General features: G+C 35.1%; 6 non-coding genes across 6 annotated transcripts; all 6 read right to left on the reverse strand.

Annotated features, from left to right (window-relative positions):
• Window positions 1-2,713: 2,713 nt before the first annotated feature.
• Window positions 2,714-2,787, reverse strand: TRNAN-GUU (transfer RNA asparagine (anticodon GUU)). Its single transcript has one exon. It is a non-coding gene; the product is annotated as a tRNA-Asn (tRNA).
• Window positions 2,788-4,587: 1,800 nt separating this feature from the next.
• Window positions 4,588-4,661, reverse strand: TRNAN-GUU (transfer RNA asparagine (anticodon GUU)). The gene has a single exon. It is a non-coding gene; the product is annotated as a tRNA-Asn (tRNA).
• A 5,548-nt stretch (window positions 4,662-10,209) lies between these two features.
• Window positions 10,210-10,283, reverse strand: TRNAN-GUU (transfer RNA asparagine (anticodon GUU)). Its single transcript has one exon. It is a non-coding gene; the product is annotated as a tRNA-Asn (tRNA).
• Window positions 10,284-11,146: 863 nt separating this feature from the next.
• TRNAN-GUU (transfer RNA asparagine (anticodon GUU)) lies at window positions 11,147-11,220 on the reverse strand. The gene has a single exon. It is a non-coding gene; the product is annotated as a tRNA-Asn (tRNA).
• A 2,737-nt stretch (window positions 11,221-13,957) lies between these two features.
• Window positions 13,958-14,031, reverse strand: TRNAN-GUU (transfer RNA asparagine (anticodon GUU)). The gene has a single exon. It is a non-coding gene; the product is annotated as a tRNA-Asn (tRNA).
• A 2,737-nt stretch (window positions 14,032-16,768) lies between these two features.
• Window positions 16,769-16,842, reverse strand: TRNAN-GUU (transfer RNA asparagine (anticodon GUU)). Its single transcript has one exon. It is a non-coding gene; the product is annotated as a tRNA-Asn (tRNA).
• Window positions 16,843-22,032: the final 5,190 nt, after the last annotated feature.

Below are 22,032 nucleotides of genomic sequence, written 5' to 3' on the forward strand. Positions count from 1 at the left end.
CAGCTAAGAAACATTGATCTGGAAAGTTTCCTTAGCAAAGTTTATAAAGTCTCTAATCTGGACAGTTATTTTAGGATTTTTCATTAATTAAAAGGAACACATTGCCATGTTCTTGTGATGAATCAACCCTTCTTGAGTTCTAAGCACTTCCATGAGCAGCAGAGTGGCGCAGCGGAAGCGTGCTGGGCCCATAACCCAGAGGTCATTGGATCGAAACCATCCTCTGCTATGTGCTATTTTCATTTATCAAATCTAAAATTGGGATTGCTATTTTGACTTTTTTGGTCTTTGATTATAGTAGAAAATCCATTATCATCTTAACTCATTTAAATTGTATTTTGACAGAAGTGCTGTATCAAAAAATCCACATAATGTCTTTACTTTACCCTATTACTTCTTTGGTTATTGAGAAAAACAAACTACATTGACTCCAGAAGAGCAAATCAGGTGTTCAAACAAGTAATTTATCAAAATCATCTTTCCAGCTTACACTTTGGTGATGCAATAAGACAATGATTTTGTAAGAAAAATCTTCAAACTTCATAAAGTTTTTCTTAATTCCTTACCTTTGTACTGATAAGATAACACCTGGTTATAACATAACACAGGCTTTCACTTAAAAATGCTGCTAGGTTGCATTCTGCTGATTAGATATCACCAGGAACAACATTAACCTTCAGGTATTTTCTAATTGTTGAATAAATTGGCTTAAATCAAATTAAACTCACTTTAGAGATAATTGTTTCAGAGAAAGTCTTGAACCCTACCATAAAATATGTAGTTTGACATGTTGACTTCTCTACCTAAAAATCCCCAAAATTTGACTAATAGAAGATTTTCATCCCTGGGTGGGATTGAACCACCAATATTCCAATTAACAGCCGAACGCGCTAACCAATTGTGCCACAGAGACCCTATGTGAGATATAAACTAACAACAGCTAAGAAACATTGATCTGGAAAGTTTCCTTGCCAAAGTTTATAATGTCTCTAATCTGGACAGTTATTTTAGGATTTTTCGCTAATTAAAAGGAACACATTGCCATGTTCTTGTGATGAATCAACCCTTCTTGAGTTCTAAGCACTTCCACGAGCAGCAGAGTGGCGCAGCGGAAGCGTGCTGGGCCCATAACCCAGAGGTCGTTGGATCGAAACCATCCTCTGCTATGTGCTATTTTCATTTATCAAATCTAAAATTGGGATTGCTATTTTGACTTTTTTGGTCTTTGCTTATAGTGGAAAATCCATTATCATCTTAACTCATTTAAATCGTATTTTGACAGAAGTGCTGTAGCAAAAAATCCACATAATGTCTTTACTTTACCCTATTACTTCTATGGTTATTGAGAAAAACAAACTACATTGACTCCAGAAGAGCAAATCAGGTGTTCTATCAAGTAATTTATCAAAATCATCTTTCCAGCTTACACTTTGGTGATGCAATAAGACAATGATTTTGTAAGAAAAATCTTCACACTTCAAAAAGTTTTTCTTAATTCCTTACCTTTGTACTGATAAGATAACACCTGGTTATAACATAACACAGGCTTCCACTTAAAAATGCTGCTAGGTTGCATTCTGCTGATTAGATATCACCAGGAACAACATTAACCTTCAGGTATTTTCTAAATGTTGAATAAATTGGCTTAAATCAAATTAAACTCACTTTAGAGATAATTGTTTCAGAGAAAGTCTTGAACCCTACCATAAAATAGGTAGTTTGACATGTTGACTTCTCTACCTAAAAATCCCCAAAATTTGACTAATAGAAGATTTTCATCCCTGGGTGGGATTGAACCACCAATATTCCAATTAACAGCCGAACGTGCTATCCAATTGTGCCACAGAGACCCTATATGAGACATAAACAAACAACAGCTAAGAAACATTGATCTGGAAAGTTTCCTTACCAAAGTTTATAAAGTCTCTAATCTGGACAGTTATTTTAGGATTTTTCGTTAATTAAAAGGAACACATTGCCATGTTCTTGTGATGAATCAACCCTTCTTGAGTTCTAAGCACTTCCATGAGCAGCAGAGTGGCGCAGCGGAAGCGTGCTGGGCCCATAACCCAGAGGTCATTGGATCGAAACCATCCTCTGCTATGTGCTATTTTCTTTTATCAAATCTAAAATTGGGATTGCTATTTTGACTTTTTTGGTCTTTGATTATAGTAGAAAATCCATTATCATCTTAACTCATTTAAATTGTATTTTGACAGAAGTGCTGTATCAAAAAATCCACATAATGTCTTTACTTTACCCTATTACTTCTTTGGTTATTGAGAAAAACAAACTACATTGACTCCAGAAGAGCAAATCAGGTGTTCAAACAAGTAATTTATCAAAATCATCTTTCCAGCTTACACTTTGGTGATGCAATAAGACAATGATTTTGTAAGAAAAATCTTCAAACTTCATAAAGTTTTTCTTAATTCCTTACCTTTGTACTGATAAGATAACACCTGGTTATAACATAACACAGGCTTTCACTTAAAAATGCTGCTAGGTTGCATTCTGCTGATTAGATATCACCAGGAACAACATTAACCTTCAGGTATTTTCTAATTGTTGAATAAATTGGCTTAAATCAAATTAAACTCACTTTAGAGATAATTGTTTCAGAGAAAGTCTTGAACCCTACCATAAAATAGGTAGTTAGACATGTTGACTTCTCTACCTAAAATTCCCCCAAATTTGACTAACAGAAGATTCTCGTCCCTGGGTGGGATTGAACCACCAACCTTCCGGTTAACAGCCGAACGTGCTAACCAATTGCGCCACAGAGACCCTATGTGAGACATAAACTAACAACAGCTAAGAAACATTAATCTGGAAAGTTTCCTTGCCAAAGTTTATAAAGTCTCTAATCTGGACAGTTATTTTAGGATTTTTCGCTAATTAAATGGAACACATTGCCATGTTCTTGTGATGAATCAACCCTTCTTGAGTTCTAAGCATTTCCATGAGCAGCAGAGTGGCGCAGCGGAAGCGTGCTGGGCCCATAACCCAGAGGTCAATGGATCGAAACCATCCTCTGCTATGTGCTATTTTCATTTATCAAATCTAAAATTGGGATTGCTATTTTGACTTTTTTGGTCTTTGCTTATAGTAGAAAATCCATTATCATCTTAACTCATTTAATTCGTATTTTGACAGAAGTGCTGTAGCAAAAAATCCACATAATGTCTTTACTTTACCCTATTACTTCTATGGTTATTGAGAAAAACAAACTACATTGACTCCAGAAGAGCAAATCAGGTGATCTAACAAGTAATTTATCAAAATCATCTTTCCAGCTTACACTTTGGTGATGCAATAAGACAATGATTTTGTAAGAAAAATCTTCACACTTCAAAAAGTTTTTCTTAATTCCTTACCTTTGTACTGATAAGATAACACCTGGTTTTTACATAACACAGGCTTCCACTTAAAAATGCTGCTAGGTTGCATTCTGCTGATTAGATGTAACCAGGAACAACATTAACCTTCAGGTATTTTCTAAATGTTGAATAAATTGGCTTAAATCAAATTAAACTCACTTTAGAGATAATTGTTTCAGAGAAAGTCTTGAAACCTACCATAAAATAGGTAGTTTGACATGTTGACTTCTCTACCTAAAAATCCCCAAAATTTGACTAATAGAAGATTTTCTTCCCTGGGTGGGATTGAACCACCAATATTCCAATTAACAGCCGAACGTGCTAACCAATTGTGCCACAGAGACCCTATATGAGACATAAACAAACAACAGCTAAGAAACATTGATCTGGAAAGTTTCCTTACCAAAGTTTATAAAGTCTCTAATCTGGACAGTTATTTTAGGATTTTTCATTAATTAAAAGGAACACATTGCCATGTTCTTGTGATGAATCAACCCTTCTTGAGTTCTAAGCACTTCCATGATCAGCAGAGTGGCACAGCGGAAGCGTGCTGGGCCCATAACCCAGAGGTCGTTGGATCGAAACCATCCTCTGCTATGTGCTATTTTCATTTATCAAATCTAAAATTGGGATTGCTATTTTGACTTTTTTGGTCTTTGCTTATAGTAGAAAATCCATTATCATCTTAACTCATTTAAATCGTATTTTGACAGAAGTGCTGTAGCAAAAAATCCACATAATGTCTTTACTTTACCCTATTACTTCTATGGTTATTGAGAAAAACAAACTACATTGACTCCAGAAGAGCAAATCAGGTGTTCAAACAAGTAATTTATCAAAATCATCTTTCCAGCTTACACTTTGGTGATGCAATAAGACAATGATTTTGTAAGAAAAATCTTCAAACTTCATAAAGTTTTTCTTAATTCCTTACCTTTGTACTGATAAGATAACACCTGGTTCTAACATAACACAGGCTTTCACTTAAAAATGCTGCTAGGTTGCATTCTGCTGATTAGATATCACCAGGAACAACATTAACCTTCAGGTATTTTCTAATTGTTGAATAAATTGGCTTAAATCAAATTAAACTCACTTTAGAGATAATTGTTTCAGAGAAAGTCTTGAACCCTACCATAAAATAGGTAGTTAGACATGTTGACTTCTCTACCTAAAATTCCCCAAAATTTGACTAATAGAAGATTCTCGTCCCTGGGTGGGATTGAACCACCAACCTTCCGGTTAACAGCCGAACGTGCTAACCAATTGCGCCACAGAGACACTATGTGAGATATAAACTAACAACAGCTAAGAAACATTGATCTGGAAAGTTTCCTTGCCAAAGTTTATAAAGTCTCTAATCTGGACAGTTATTTTAGGATTTTTCGCTAATTAAAAGGAACACATTGCCATGTTCTTGTGATGAATCAACCCTTCTTGAGTTCTAAGCACTTCCATGAGCAGCCGAGTGGCGCAGCGGAAGCGTGCTGGGCCCATAACCCAGAGGTCATTGGATCGAAACCATCCTCTGCTATGTGCTATTTTCATTTATCAAATCTAAAATTGGGATTGCTATTTTGACTTTTTTGGTCTTTGCTTATAGTGGAAAATCCATTATCATCTTAACTCATTTAAATCGTATTTTGACAGAAGTGCTGTAGCAAAAAATCCACATAATGTCTTTACTTTACCCTATTACTTCTATGGTTATTGAGAAAAACAAACTACATTGACTCCAGAAGAGCAAATCAGGTGTTCTATCAAGTAATTTATCAAAATCATCTTTCCAGCTTACACTTTGGTGATGCAATAAGACAATGATTTTGTAAGAAAAATCTTCAAACTTCATAAAGTTTTTCTTAATTCCTTACCTTTGTACTGATAAGATAACACCTGGTTTTAACATAACACAGGCTTCCACTTAAAAATGCTGCTAGGTTGCATTCTGCTGATTAGATGTAACCAGGAACAACATTAACCTTCAGGTATTTTCTAAATGTTGAATAAATTGGCTTAAATCAAATTAAACTCACTTTAGAGATAATTGTTTCAGAGAAAGTCTTGAAACCTACCATAAAATAGGTAGTTTGACATGTTGACTTCTCTACCTAAAAATCCCCAAAATTTGACTAATAGAAGATTTTCATCCCTGGGTGGGATTGAACCACCAATATTCCAATTAACAGCCGAACGTGCAAACCAATTGTGCCACAGAGACCCTATATGAGACTTAAACAAACAACAGCTAAGAAACATTGATCTGGAAAGTTTCCTTACCAAAGTTTATAAAGTCTCTAATCTGGACAGTTATTTTAGGATTTTTCGCTAATTAAAAGGAACACATTGCCATGTTCTTGTGATGAATCAACCCTTCTTGAGTTCTAAGCACTTCCATGAGCAGCAGAGTGGCGCAGCGGAAGCGTGCTGGGCCCATAACCCAGAGGTCGTTGGATCGAAACCATCCTCTGCTATGTGCTATTTTCATTTATCTAATCTAAAATTGGGATTGCTATTTTGACTTTTTTGGTCTTTGCTTATAGTGGAAAATCCATTATCATCTTAACTCATTTAAATCGTATTTTGACAGAAGTGCTGTAGCAAAAAATCCACATAATGTCTTTACTTTACCCTATTACTTCTATGGTTATTGAGAAAAACAAACTACATTGACTCCAGAAGAGCAAATCAGGTGTTCTATCAAGTAATTTATCAAAATCATCTTTCCAGCTTACACTTTGGTGATGCAATAAGACAATGATTTTGTAAGAAAAATCTTCACACTTCAAAAAGTTATTCTTAATTCCTTACCTTTGTACTGATAAGATAACACCTGGTTATAACATAACACAGGCTTCCACTTAAAAATGCTGCTAGGTTGCATTCTGCTGATTAGATATAACCAGGAACAACATTTACCTTCAGGTATTTTCTAAATGTTGAATAAATTGGCTTAAATCAAATTAAACTCACTTTAGAGATAATTGTTTCAGAGAAAGTCTTGAACCCTACCATAAAATAGGTAGTTTGACATGTTGACTTCTCTACCTAAAAATCCCCAAAATTTGACTAATAGAAGATTTTCATCCCTGGGTGGGATTGAACCACCAATATTCCAATTAACAGCCGAACGTGCTAACCATTTGTGCCACAGAGACCCTATATGAGACATAAACAAACAACAGCTAAGAAACATTGATCTGGAAAGTTTCCTTAGCAAAGTTTATAAAGTCTCTAATCTGGACAGTTATTTTAGGATTTTTCATTAATTAAAAGGAACACATTGCCATGTTCTTGTGATGAATCAACCCTTCTTGAGTTCTAAGCACTTCCATGAGCAGCAGAGTGGCGCAGCGGAAGCGTGCTGGGCCCATAACCCAGAGGTCATTGGATCGAAACCATCCTCTGCTATGTGCTATTTTCATTTATCAAATCTAAAATTGGGATTGCTATTTTGACTTTTTTGGTCTTTGATTATAGTAGAAAATCCATTATCATCTTAACTCATTTAAATTGTATTTTGACAGAAGTGCTGTATCAAAAAATCCACATAATGTCTTTACTTTACCCTATTACTTCTTTGGTTATTGAGAAAAACAAACTACATTGACTCCAGAAGAGCAAATCAGGTGTTCAAACAAGTAATTTATCAAAATCATCTTTCCAGCTTACACTTTGGTGATGCAATAAGACAATGATTTTGTAAGAAAAATCTTCAAACTTCATAAAGTTTTTCTTAATTCCTTACCTTTGTACTGATAAGATAACACCTGGTTATAACATAACACAGGCTTTCACTTAAAAATGCTGCTAGGTTGCATTCTGCTGATTAGATATCACCAGGAACAACATTAACCTTCAGGTATTTTCTAATTGTTGAATAAATTGGCTTAAATCAAATTAAACTCACTTTAGAGATAATTGTTTCAGAGAAAGTCTTGAACCCTACCATAAAATATGTAGTTTGACATGTTGACTTCTCTACCTAAAAATCCCCAAAATTTGACTAATAGAAGATTTTCATCCCTGGGTGGGATTGAACCACCAATATTCCAATTAACAGCCGAACGCGCTAACCAATTGTGCCACAGAGACCCTATGTGAGATATAAACTAACAACAGCTAAGAAACATTGATCTGGAAAGTTTCCTTGCCAAAGTTTATAATGTCTCTAATCTGGACAGTTATTTTAGGATTTTTCGCTAATTAAAAGGAACACATTGCCATGTTCTTGTGATGAATCAACCCTTCTTGAGTTCTAAGCACTTCCACGAGCAGCAGAGTGGCGCAGCGGAAGCGTGCTGGGCCCATAACCCAGAGGTCGTTGGATCGAAACCATCCTCTGCTATGTGCTATTTTCATTTATCAAATCTAAAATTGGGATTGCTATTTTGACTTTTTTGGTCTTTGCTTATAGTGGAAAATCCATTATCATCTTAACTCATTTAAATCGTATTTTGACAGAAGTGCTGTAGCAAAAAATCCACATAATGTCTTTACTTTACCCTATTACTTCTATGGTTATTGAGAAAAACAAACTACATTGACTCCAGAAGAGCAAATCAGGTGTTCTATCAAGTAATTTATCAAAATCATCTTTCCAGCTTACACTTTGGTGATGCAATAAGACAATGATTTTGTAAGAAAAATCTTCACACTTCAAAAAGTTTTTCTTAATTCCTTACCTTTGTACTGATAAGATAACACCTGGTTATAACATAACACAGGCTTCCACTTAAAAATGCTGCTAGGTTGCATTCTGCTGATTAGATATCACCAGGAACAACATTAACCTTCAGGTATTTTCTAAATGTTGAATAAATTGGCTTAAATCAAATTAAACTCACTTTAGAGATAATTGTTTCAGAGAAAGTCTTGAACCCTACCATAAAATAGGTAGTTTGACATGTTGACTTCTCTACCTAAAAATCCCCAAAATTTGACTAATAGAAGATTTTCATCCCTGGGTGGGATTGAACCACCAATATTCCAATTAACAGCCGAACGTGCTATCCAATTGTGCCACAGAGACCCTATATGAGACATAAACAAACAACAGCTAAGAAACATTGATCTGGAAAGTTTCCTTACCAAAGTTTATAAAGTCTCTAATCTGGACAGTTATTTTAGGATTTTTCGTTAATTAAAAGGAACACATTGCCATGTTCTTGTGATGAATCAACCCTTCTTGAGTTCTAAGCACTTCCATGAGCAGCAGAGTGGCGCAGCGGAAGCGTGCTGGGCCCATAACCCAGAGGTCATTGGATCGAAACCATCCTCTGCTATGTGCTATTTTCTTTTATCAAATCTAAAATTGGGATTGCTATTTTGACTTTTTTGGTCTTTGATTATAGTAGAAAATCCATTATCATCTTAACTCATTTAAATTGTATTTTGACAGAAGTGCTGTATCAAAAAATCCACATAATGTCTTTACTTTACCCTATTACTTCTTTGGTTATTGAGAAAAACAAACTACATTGACTCCAGAAGAGCAAATCAGGTGTTCAAACAAGTAATTTATCAAAATCATCTTTCCAGCTTACACTTTGGTGATGCAATAAGACAATGATTTTGTAAGAAAAATCTTCAAACTTCATAAAGTTTTTCTTAATTCCTTACCTTTGTACTGATAAGATAACACCTGGTTATAACATAACACAGGCTTTCACTTAAAAATGCTGCTAGGTTGCATTCTGCTGATTAGATATCACCAGGAACAACATTAACCTTCAGGTATTTTCTAATTGTTGAATAAATTGGCTTAAATCAAATTAAACTCACTTTAGAGATAATTGTTTCAGAGAAAGTCTTGAACCCTACCATAAAATAGGTAGTTAGACATGTTGACTTCTCTACCTAAAATTCCCCCAAATTTGACTAATAGAAGATTCTCGTCCCTGGGTGGGATTGAACCACCAACCTTCCGGTTAACAGCCGAACGTGCTAACCAATTGTGCCACAGAGACCCTATATGAGACATAAACAAACAACAGCTAAGAAACATTGATCTGGAAAGTTTCCTTACCAAAGTTTATAAAGTCTCTAATCTGGACAGTTATTTTAGGATTTTTCATTAATTAAAAGGAACACATTGCCATGTTCTTGTGATGAATCAACCCTTCTTGAGTTCTAAGCACTTCCATGATCAGCAGAGTGGCACAGCGGAAGCGTGCTGGGCCCATAACCCAGAGGTCGTTGGATCGAAACCATCCTCTGCTATGTGCTATTTTCATTTATCAAATCTAAAATTGGGATTGCTATTTTGACTTTTTTGGTCTTTGCTTATAGTAGAAAATCCATTATCATCTTAACTCATTTAAATCGTATTTTGACAGAAGTGCTGTAGCAAAAAATCCACATAATGTCTTTACTTTACCCTATTACTTCTATGGTTATTGAGAAAAACAAACTACATTGACTCCAGAAGAGCAAATCAGGTGTTCAAACAAGTAATTTATCAAAATCATCTTTCCAGCTTACACTTTGGTGATGCAATAAGACAATGATTTTGTAAGAAAAATCTTCAAACTTCATAAAGTTTTTCTTAATTCCTTACCTTTGTACTGATAAGATAACACCTGGTTCTAACATAACACAGGCTTTCACTTAAAAATGCTGCTAGGTTTCATTCTGCTGATTAGATATCACCAGGAACAACATTAACCTTCAGGTATTTTCTAATTGTTGAATAAATTGGCTTAAATCAAATTAAACTCACTTTAGAGATAATTGTTTCAGAGAAAGTCTTGAACCCTACCATAAAATAGGTAGTTAGACATGTTGACTTCTCTACCTAAAATTCCCCAAAATTTGACTAATAGAAGATTCTCGTCCCTGGGTGGGATTGAACCACCAACCTTCCGGTTAACAGCCGAACGCGCTAACCAATTGCGCCACAGAGACACTATGTGAGATATAAACTAACAACAGCTAAGAAACATTGATCTGGAAAGTTTCCTTGCCAAAGTTTATAAAGTCTCTAATCTGGACAGTTATTTTAGGATTTTTCGCTAATTAAAAGGAACACATTGCCATGTTCTTGTGATGAATCAACCCTTCTTGAGTTCTAAGCACTTCCATGAGCAGCCGAGTGGCGCAGTGGAAGCGTGCTGGGCCCATAACCCAGAGGTCGTTGGATCGAAACCATCCTCTGCTATGTGCTATTTTCATTTATCAAATCTAAAATTGGGATTGCTATTTTGACTTTTTTGGTCTTTGCTTATAGTGGAAAATCCATTATCATCTTAACTCATTTAAATCGTATTTTGACAGAAGTGCTGTAGCAAAAAATCCACATAATGTCTTTACTTTACCCTATTACTTCTATGGTTATTGAGAAAAACAAACTACATTGACTCCAGAAGAGCAAATCAGGTGTTCTATCAAGTAATTTATCAAAATCATCTTTCCAGCTTACACTTTGGTGATGCAATAAGACAATGATTTTGTAAGAAAAATCTTCAAACTTCATAAAGTTTTTCTTAATTCCTTACCTTTGTACTGATAAGATAACACCTGGTTATAACATAACACAGGCTTTCACTTAAAAATACTGCTAGGTTGCATTCTGCTGATTAGATATCACCAGGAACAACATTAACCTTCAGGTATTTTCTAATTGTTGAATAAATTGGCTTAAATCAAATTAAACTCACTTTAGAGATAATTGTTTCAGAGAAAGTCTTGAACCCTACCATAAAATAGGTAGTTAGACATGTTGACTTCTCTACCTAAAATTCCCCAAAATTTGACTAATAGAAGATTCTCGTCCCTGGGTGGTATTGAACCACCAACCTTCCGGTTAACAGCCGAACGCGCTAACCAATTGCGCCACAGAGACCCTATGTGAGATATAAACTAACAACAGCTAAGAAACATTGATCTGGAAAGTTTCCTTGCCAAAGTTTATAAAGTCTCTAATCTGGACAGTTATTTTAGGATTTTTCGCTAATTAAAAGGAACACATTGCCATGTTCTTGTGATGAATCAACCCTTCTTGAGTTCTAAACACTTCCATGAGCAGCAGAGTGGCGCAGCGGAAGCGTGCTGGGCCCATAACCCAGAGGTCGTTGGATCGAAACCATCCTCTGCTATGTGCTATTTTCATTTATCAAATTTAAAATTGGGATTGCTATTTTGACTTTTTTGGTCTTTGCTTATAGTAGAAAATCCATTATCATCTTAACTCATTTTATTCGTATTTTGACAGAAGTGCTGTAGCAAAAAATCCACATAATGTCTTTAATTTACCCTATTACTTCTATGGTTATTGAGAAAAACAAACTACATTGACTCCAGAAGAGCAAATCAGGTGATCTAACAAGTAATTTATCAAAATCATCTTTCCAGCTTACACTTTGGTGATGCAATAAGACAATGATTTTGTAAGAAAAATATTCACACTTGAAAAAGTTTTTCTTAATTCCTTACCTTTGTACTGATAAGATAACACCTGGTTTTAACATAACACAGGCTTCCACTTAACAATGCTGCTAGGTTGCATTCTGCTGATTAGATATCACCAGGAACAACATTAACCTTCAGGTATTTTCTAAATGTTGAATAAATTGGCTTAAATCAAATTAAACTCACTTTAGAGATAATTGTTTCAGAGAAAGTCTTGAACCCTACCATAAAATAGGTAGTTTGACAAGTTGACTTCTCTACCTAAAAATCCCCAAAATTTGACTAATAGAAGATTTTCATCCCTGGGTGGGATTGAACCACCAATATTCCAATTAACAGCCGAACGTGCTAACCAATTGTGCCACAGAGACCCTATATGAGACATAAACAAACAACAGCTAAGAAACATTGATCTGGAAAGTTTCCTTACCAAAGTTTATAAAGTCTCTAATCTGGACAGTTATTTTAGGATTTTTCATTAATTAAAAGGAACACATTGCCATGTTCTTGTGATGAATCAACCCTTCTTGAGTTCTAAGCACTTCCATGAGCAGCAGAGTGGCGCAGCGGAAGCGTGCTGGGCCCATAACCCAGAGGTCATTGGATTGAAACCATCCTCTGCTATGTGCTATTTTCATTTATCAAATCTAAAATTGGGATTGCTATTTTGACTTTTTTGGTCTTTGATTATAGTAGATAATCCATTATCATCTTAACTCATTTAAATTGTATTTTGACAGAAGTGCTGTATCAAAAAATCCACATAATGTCTTTACTTTACCCTATAACTTCTTTGGTTATTGAGAAAAACAAACTACATTGACTCCAGAAGAGCAAATCAGGTGTTCAAACAAGTAATTTATCAAAATCATCTTTCCAGCTTACACTTTGGTGATGCAATAAGACAATGATTTTGTAAGAAAAATCTTCAAACTTCATAAAGTTTTTCTTAATTCCTTACCTTTGTACTGATAAGATAACACCTGGTTATAACATAACACAGGCTTTCACTTAAAAATGCTGCTAGGTTGCATTCTGCTGATTAGATATCACCAGGAACAACATTAACCTTCATGTATTTTCTAATTGTTGAATAAATTGGCTTAAATCAAATTAAACTCACTTTAGAGATAATTGTTTCAGAGAAAGTCTTGAACCCTACCATAAAATAGGTAGTTTGACATGTTGACTTCTCTACCTAAAAATCCCCAAAATTTGACTAATAGAAGATTTTCGTCCCTGGGTGGGATTGAACCACCAATATTCCAATTAACAGCCGAACGTGCTAACCAATTGTGCCACAGAGACCCTATGTGAGACATAAACTAACAACAGCTAAGAAACATTGATCTGGAAAGTTTCCTTGCCAAAGTTTATAAAGTCTCTAATCTGGACAGTTATTTTAGGATTTTTCGCTAATTAAAAGGAACACATTGCCATGTTCTTGTGATGAATCAACCCTTCTTGAGTTCTAAGCACTTCCATGAGCAGCAGAGTGGCGCAGCGGAAGTGTGCTGGGCCCATAACCCAGAGGTCGTTGGATCGAAACCATCCTCTGCTATGTGCTATTTTCATTTATCAAATCTAAAATTGGGATTGTTATTTTGACTTTTTTGGTCTTTGCTTATAGTGGAAAATCCATTATCATCTTAACTCATTTAAATCGTATTTTGACAGAAGTGCTGTAGCAAAAAATCCACATAATGTCTTTACTTTACCCTATTACTTCTATGGTTATTGAGAAAAACAAACTACATTGACTCCAGAAGAGCAAATCAGGTGTTCTATCAAGTAATTTATCAAAATCATCTTTCCAGCTTACACTTTGGTGATGCAATAAGACAATGATTTTGTAAGAAAAATCTTCAAACTTCATAAAGTTTTTCTTAATTCCTTACCTTTGTACTGATAAGATAACACCTGGTTATAACATAACACAGGCTTTCACTTAAAAATACTGCTAGGTTGCATTCTGCTGATTAGATATCACCAGGAACAACATTAACCTTCAGGTATTTTCTAATTGTTGAATAAATTGGCTTAAATCAAATTAAACTCACTTTAGAGATAATTGTTTCAGAGAAAGTCTTGAACCCTACCATAAAATAGGTAGTTAGACATGTTGACTTCTCTACCTAAAATTCCCCAAAATTTGACTAATAGAAGATTCTCGTCCCTGGGTGGGATTGAACCACCAACCTTCCGGTTAACAGCCGAACGCGCTAACCAATTGCGCCACAGAGACCCTATGTGAGATATAAACTAAAAACAGCTAAGAAACATTGATCTGGAAAGTTTCCTTGCCAAAGTTTATAAAGTCTCTAATCTGGACAGTTATTTTAGGATTTTTCACTAATTAAAAGGAACACATTGCCATGTTCTTGTGATGAATCAACCCTTCTTGAGTTCTAAACACTTCCATGAGCAGCAGAGTGGCGCAGCGGAAGCGTGCTGGGCCCATAACCCAGAGGTCGTTGGATCGAAACCATCCTCTGCTATGTGCTATTTTCATTTATCAAATCTAAAATTGGGATTGCTATTTTGACTTTTTTGGTCTTTGCTTATAGTGGAAAATCCATTATCATCTTAACTCATTTAAATCGTATTTTGACAGAAGTGCTGTAGCAAAAAATCCACATAATGTCTTTACTTTACCCTATTACTTCTATGGTTATTGAGAAAAACAAACTACATTGACTCCAGAAGAGCAAATCAGGTGTTCTATCAAGTAATTTATCAAAATCATCTTTCCAGCTTACACTTTGGTGATGCAATAAGACAATGATTTTGTAAGAAAAATCTTCACACTTCAAAAAGTTTTTCTTAATTCCTTACCTTTGTACTGATAAGATAACACCTGGTTATAACATAACACAGGCTTCCACTTAAAAATGCTGCTAGGTTGCATTCTGCTGATTAGATATAACCAGGAACAACATTTACCTTCAGGTATTTTCTAAATGTTGAATAAATTGGCTTAAATCAAATTAAACTCACTTTAGAGATAATTGTTTCAGAGAAAGTCTTGAACCCTAACATAAAATAGGTAGTTTGACATGTTGACTTCTCTACCTAAAATTCCCCAAAATTTGACTAATAGAATATTCTCGTCCCTGGGTGGGATTGAACCACCAAACTTCCGGTTAACAGCCGAACGCGCTAACCAATTGCACCACAGAGACCCTATGTGAGATATAAACTAACAACAGCTAAGAAACATTAATCTGGAAAGTTTCCTTGCCAAAGTTTATAAAGTCTCTATTCTGGACAGTTATTTTAGGATTTTTCGTTAATTAAAAGGAACACATTGCCATGTTCTTGTGATGAATCAACCCTTCTTGAGTTCTAAGCACTTCCATGAGCAGCAGAGTGGCGCAGCGGAAGCGTGCTGGGCCCATAACCCAGAGGTCGATGGATCGAAACCATCCTCTGCTATGTGCTATTTTCATTTATCAAATCTAAAATTGGGATTGCTATTTTGACTTTTTTGGTCTTTGCTTATAGTAGAAAATCCATTATCATCTTAACTCATTTTATTCGTATTTTGACAGAAGTGCTGTAGCAAAAAATCCACATAATGTCTTTAATTTACCCTATTACTTCTATGGTTATTGAGAAAAACAAACTACATTGACTCCAGAAGAGCAAATCAGGTGATCTAACAAGTAATTTATCAAAATCATCTTTCCAGCTTACACTTTGGTGATGCAATAAGACAATGATTTTGTAAGAAAAATCTTCACACTTGAAAAAGTTTTTCTTAATTCCTTACCTTTGTACTGATAAGATAACACCTGGTTTTAACATAACACAGGCTTCCACTTAAAAATGCTGCTAGGTTGCATTCTGCTGATTAGATATCACCAGGAACAACATTAACCTTCAGGTATTTTCTAAATGTTGAATAAATTGGCTTAAATCAAATTAAACTCACTTTAGAGATAATTGTTTCAGAGAAAGTCTTGAACCCTACCATAAAATAGGTATTTTGACATGTTGACTTCTCTACCTAAAAATCCCCAAAATTTGACTAATAGAAGATTTTCATCCCTGGGTGGGATTGAACCACCAATATTCCAATTAACAGCCGAACGTGCTAGCCAATTGTGCCACAGAGACCCTACATGAGACATAAACAAACAACAGCTAAGAAACATTGATCTGGAAAGTTTCCTTACCAAAGTTTATAAAGTCTCTAATCTGGACAGTTATTTTAGGATTTTTCATTAATTAAAAGGAACACATTGCCATGTTCTTTTGATGAATCAACCCTTCTTGAGTTCTAAGCACTTCCATGAGCAGCAGAGTGGCGCAGCGGAAGCGTGCTGGGCCCATAACCCAGAGGTCATTGGATCGAAACCATCCTCTGCTATGTGCTATTTTCATTTATCAAATCTAAAATTGGGATTGCTATTTTGACTTTTTTGGTCTTTGCTTATAGTAGAAAATCCATTATCATCTTAACTCATTTAATTCGTATTTTGACAGAAGTGCTGTAGCAAAAAATCCACATAATGTCTTTACTTTACCCTATTACTTCTATGGTTATTGAGAAAAACAAACTACATTGACTCCAGAAGAGCAAATCAGGTGATCTAACAAGTAATTTATCAAAATCATCTTTCCAGCTTACACTTTGGTGATGCAATAAGACAATGATTTTGTAAGAAAAATCTTCACACTTCAAAAAGTTTTTCTTAATTCCTTACCTTTGTACTGATAAGATAACACCTGGTTTTAACATAACACAGGCTTCCACTTAAAAATGCTGCTAGGTTGCATTCTGCTGATTAGATATCACCAGGAACAACATTAACCTTCAGGTATTTTCTAAATGTTGAATAAATTGGCTTAAATCAAATTAAACTCACTTTAGAGATAATTGTTTCAGAGAAAGTCTTGAAACCTACCATAAAATAGGTAGTTTGACATGTTGACTTCTCTACCTAAAAATCCCCAAAATTTGACTAATAGAAGATTTTCGTCCCTGGGTGGGATTGAACCACCAACCTTCCGGTTAACAGCCGAAAGCGCTAACCAATTGCGCCACAGAGACCCTATGTGAGACATAAACTAACAACAGCTAAGAAACATTGATCTGGAAAGTTTCCTTGCCAAAGTTTATAAAGTCTCTAATCTGTACAGTTATTTTAGGATTTTTCGCTAATTAAAAGGAACACATTGCCATGTTCTTGTGATGAATCAACCCTTCTTGAGTTCAAAGCACTTCCATGAGCAGCAGAGTGTCGCAGCGGAAGCGTGCTGGGCCCATAACCCAGAGGTCGATGGATCGAAACCATCCTGTGCTATTTTCATTTATCAAATCTAAAATTGGGATTGCTATTTTGACTTTTTTGGTCTTTGCTTATAGTGGAAAATCCATTATCATCTTAACTCATTTAAATCGTATTTTGACAGAAGTGCTGTAGCAAAAAATCCACATAATGTCTTTACTTTACCCTATTACTTCTATGGTTATTGAGAAAAACAAACTACATTGACTCCAGAAGAGCAAATCAGGTGATCTAACAAGTAATTTATCAAAATCATCTTTCCAGCTTACACTTTGGTGATGCAATAAGACAATGATTTTGTAAGAAAAATCTTCACACTTCAAAAAGTTTTTCTTAATTCCTTACCTTTGTACTGATAAGATAACACCTGGTTATAACATAACACAGGCTTTCACTTAAAAATGCTGCTAGGTTGCATTCTGCTGATTAGATATCACCAGGAACAACATTAACCTTCAGGTATTTTCTAATTGTTGAATAAATTGGCTTAAATCAAATTAAACTCACTTTAGAGATAATTGTTTCAGAGAAAGTCTTGAACCCTACCATAAAATAGGTAGTTAGACATGTTGACTTCTCTACCTAAAATTCCCCAAAATTTGACTAATAGAAGATTCTCGTCCCTGGGTGGGATTGAACCACCAACCTTCCGGTTAACAGCCGAACGTGCTAACCAATTGAGCCACAGCGACCCTATGTGAGACATAAACTAACAACAGCTAAGAAACATTGATCTGGAAAGTTTCCTTGCCAAAGTTTATAAAGTCTCTAATCTGGACAGTTATGTTAGGATTTTTCGCTAATTAAAATGAACACATTACCATGTTCTTGTGATGAATCAACCCTTCTTGAGTTCTAAGCACTTCCATGAGCAGCAGAGTGGCGCAGCGGAAGCGTGCTGGGCCCATAACCCAGAGGTCGTTGGATCGAAACCATCCTCTGCTATGTGCTATTTTCATTTATCAAATCTAAAATTGGGATTGCTATTTTGACTTTTTTGGTCTTTGCTTATAGTGGAAAATCCATTATCATCTTAACTCATTTAAATCGTATTTTGACAGAAGTGCTGTAGCAAAAAATCCACATAATGTCTTTACTTTACCCTATTACTTCTATGGTTATTGAGAAAAACAAACTACATTGACTCCAGAAGAGCAAATCAGGTGATCTAACAAGTAATTTATCAAAATCATCTTTCCAGCTTACACTTTGGTGATGCAATAAGACAATGATTTTGTAAGAAAAATCTTCACACTTGAAAAAGTTTTTCTTAATTCCTTACCTTTGTACTGATAAGATAACACCTGGTTTTAACATAACACAGGCTTCCACTTAACAATGCTGCTAGGTTGCATTCTGCTGATTAGATATCACCAGGAACAACATTAACCTTCAGGTATTTTCTAAATGTTGAATAAATTGGCTTAAATCAAATTAAACTCACTTTAGAGATAATTGTTTCAGAGAAAGTCTTGAACCCTACCATAAAATAGGTAGTTTGACAAGTTGACTTCTCTACCTAAAAATCCCCAAAATTTGACTAATAGAAGATTTTCATCCCTGGGTGGGATTGAACCACCAATATTCCAATTAACAGCCGAACGTGCTAACCAATTGTGCCACAGAGACCCTATATGAGACATAAACAAACAACAGCTAAGAAACATTGATCTGGAAAGTTTCCTTACCAAAGTTTATAAAGTCTCTAATCTGGACAGTTATTTTAGGATTTTTCATTAATTAAAAGGAACACATTGCCATGTTCTTGTGATGAATCAACCCTTCTTGAGTTCTAAGCACTTCCATGAGCAGCAGAGTGGCGCAGCGGAAGCGTGCTGGGCCCATAACCCAGAGGTCATTGGATCGAAACCATCCTCTGCTATGTGCTATTTTCTTTTATCAAATCTAAAATTGGGATTGCTATTTTGACTTTTTTGGTCTTTGATTATAGTAGAAAATCCATTATCATCTTAACTCATTTAAATTGTATTTTGACAGAAGTGCTGTATCAAAAAATCCACATAATGTCTTTACTTTACCCTATTACTTCTTTGGTTATTGAGAAAAACAAACTACATTGACTCCAGAAGAGCAAATCAGGTGTTCAAACAAGTAATTTATCAAAATCATCTTTCCAGCTTACACTTTGGTGATGCAATAAGACAATGATTTTGTAAGAAAAATCTTCAAACTTCATAAAGTTTTTCTTAATTCCTTACCTTTGTACTGATAAGATAACACCTGGTTATAACATAACACAGGCTTTCACTTAAAAATGCTGCTAGGTTGCATTCTGCTGATTAGATATCACCAGGAACAACATTAACCTTCAGGTATTTTCTAATTGTTGAATAAATTGGCTTAAATCAAATTAAACTCACTTTAGAGATAATTGTTTCAGAGAAAGTCTTGAACCCTACCATAAAATAGGTAGTTAGACATGTTGACTTCTCTACCTAAAATTCCCCCAAATTTGACTAATAGAAGACTCTCATCCCTGGGTGGGATTGAACCACCAACCTTCCGGTTAACAGCCGAACGTGCTAACCAATTGCGCCACAGAGACCCTATGTGAGACATAAACTAACAACAGCTAAGAAACATTGATCTGGAAAGTTTCCTTGCCAAAGTTTATAAAGTCTCTAATCTGGACAGTTATTTTAGGATTTTTCGCTAATTAAAAGGAACACATTGCCATGTTCTTGTGATGAATCAACCCTTCTTGAGTTCTAAGCATTTCCATGAGCAGCAGAGTGGCGCAGCGGAAGCGTGCTGGGCCCATAACCCAGAGGTCGATGGATCGAAACCATCCTCTGCTATGTGCTATTTTCATTTATCAAATCAAATATTGGGATTGCTATTTTGACTTATTTGGTCTTTGCTTATAGTAGAAAATCCATTATCATCTTAACTCATTTAATTCGTATTTTGACAGAAGTGCTGTAGCAAAAAATCCACATAATGTCTTTACTTTACCCTATTACTTCTATGGTTATTGAGAAAAACAAACTACATTGACTCCAGAAGAGCAAATCAGGTGATCTAACAAGTAATTTATCAAAATCATCTTTCCAGCTTACACTTTGGTGATGCAATAAGACAATGATTTTGTAAGAAAAATCTTCAAACTTCATAAAGTTTTTCTTAATTCCTTACCTTTGTACTGATAAGATAACACCTGGTTATAACATAACACAGGCTTTCACTTAAAAATGCTGCTAGGTTGCATTCTGCTGATTAGATATCACCAGGAACAACATTAACCTTCAGGTATTTTCTAAATGTTGAATAAATTGGCTTAAATCAAATTAAACTCACTTTAGAGATAATTGTTTCAGAGAAAGTCTTGAAACCTACCATAAAATAGGTAGTTTGACATGTTGACTTCTCTACCTAAAAATCCCCAAAATTTGACTAATAGAAGATTTTCATCCCTGGGTGGGATTGAACCACCAATATTCCAATTAACAGCCGAACGTGCAAACCAATTGTGCCACAGAGACCCTATATGAGACTTAAACAAACAACAGCTAAGAAACATTGATCTGGAAAGTTTCCTTACCAAAGTTTATAAAGTCTCTAATCTGGACAGTTATTTTAGGATTTTTCGCTAATTAAAAGGAACACATTGCCATGTTCTTGTGATGAATCAACCCTTCTTGAGTTCTAAGCACTTCCATGAGCAGCAGAGTGGCGCAGCGGAAGCGTGCTGGGCCCATAACCCAGAGGTCGTTGGATCGAAACCATCCTCTGCTATGTGCTATTTTCATTTATCTAATCTAAAATTGGGATTGCTATTTTGACTTTTTTGGTCTTTGCTTATAGTGGAAAATCCATTATCATCTTAACTCATTTAAATCGTATTTTGACAGAAGTGCTGTAGCAAAAAATCCACATAATGTCTTTACTTTACCCTATTACTTCTATGGTTATTGAGAAAAACAAACTACATTGACTCCAGAAGAGCAAATCAGGTGTTCTATCAAGTAATTTATCAAAATCATCTTTCCAGCTTACACTTTGGTGATGCAATAAGACAATGATTTTGTAAGAAAAATCTTCACACTTCAAAAAGTTATTCTTAATTCCTTACCTTTGTACTGATAAGATAACACCTGGTTATAACATAACACAGGCTTCCACTTAAAAATGCTGCTAGGTTGCATTCTGCTGATTAGATATAACCAGGAACAACATTTACCTTCAGGTATTTTCTAAATGTTGAATAAATTGGCTTAAATCAAATTAAACTCACTTTAGAGATAATTGTTTCAGAGAAAGTCTTGAACCCTACCATAAAATAGGTAGTTTGACATGTTGACTTCTCTACCTAAAAATCCCCAAAATTTGACTAATAGAAGATTTTCATCCCTGGGTGGGATTGAACCACCAATATTCCAATTAACAGCCGAACGTGCTAACCATTTGTGCCACAGAGACCCTATATGAGACATAAACAAACAACAGCTAAGAAACATTGATCTGGAAAGTTTCCTTAGCAAAGTTTATAAAGTCTCTAATCTGGACAGTTATTTTAGGATTTTTCATTAATTAAAAGGAACACATTGCCATGTTCTTGTGATGAATCAACCCTTCTTGAGTTCTAAGCACTTCCATGAGCAGCAGAGTGGCGCAGCGGAAGCGTGCTGGGCCCATAACCCAGAGGTCATTGGATCGAAACCATCCTCTGCTATGTGCTATTTTCATTTATCAAATCTAAAATTGGGATTGCTATTTTGACTTTTTTGGTCTTTGATTATAGTAGAAAATCCATTATCATCTTAACTCATTTAAATTGTATTTTGACAGAAGTGCTGTATCAAAAAATCCACATAATGTCTTTACTTTACCCTATTACTTCTTTGGTTATTGAGAAAAACAAACTACATTGACTCCAGAAGAGCAAATCAGGTGTTCAAACAAGTAATTTATCAAAATCATCTTTCCAGCTT

This window comes from Taudactylus pleione, unplaced genomic scaffold (genome assembly GCF_031769625.1).
Source record: "Taudactylus pleione unplaced genomic scaffold, aTauple2 ptg000134l, whole genome shotgun sequence".
Lineage (NCBI taxonomy): Eukaryota > Metazoa > Chordata > Amphibia > Anura > Myobatrachidae > Taudactylus > Taudactylus pleione.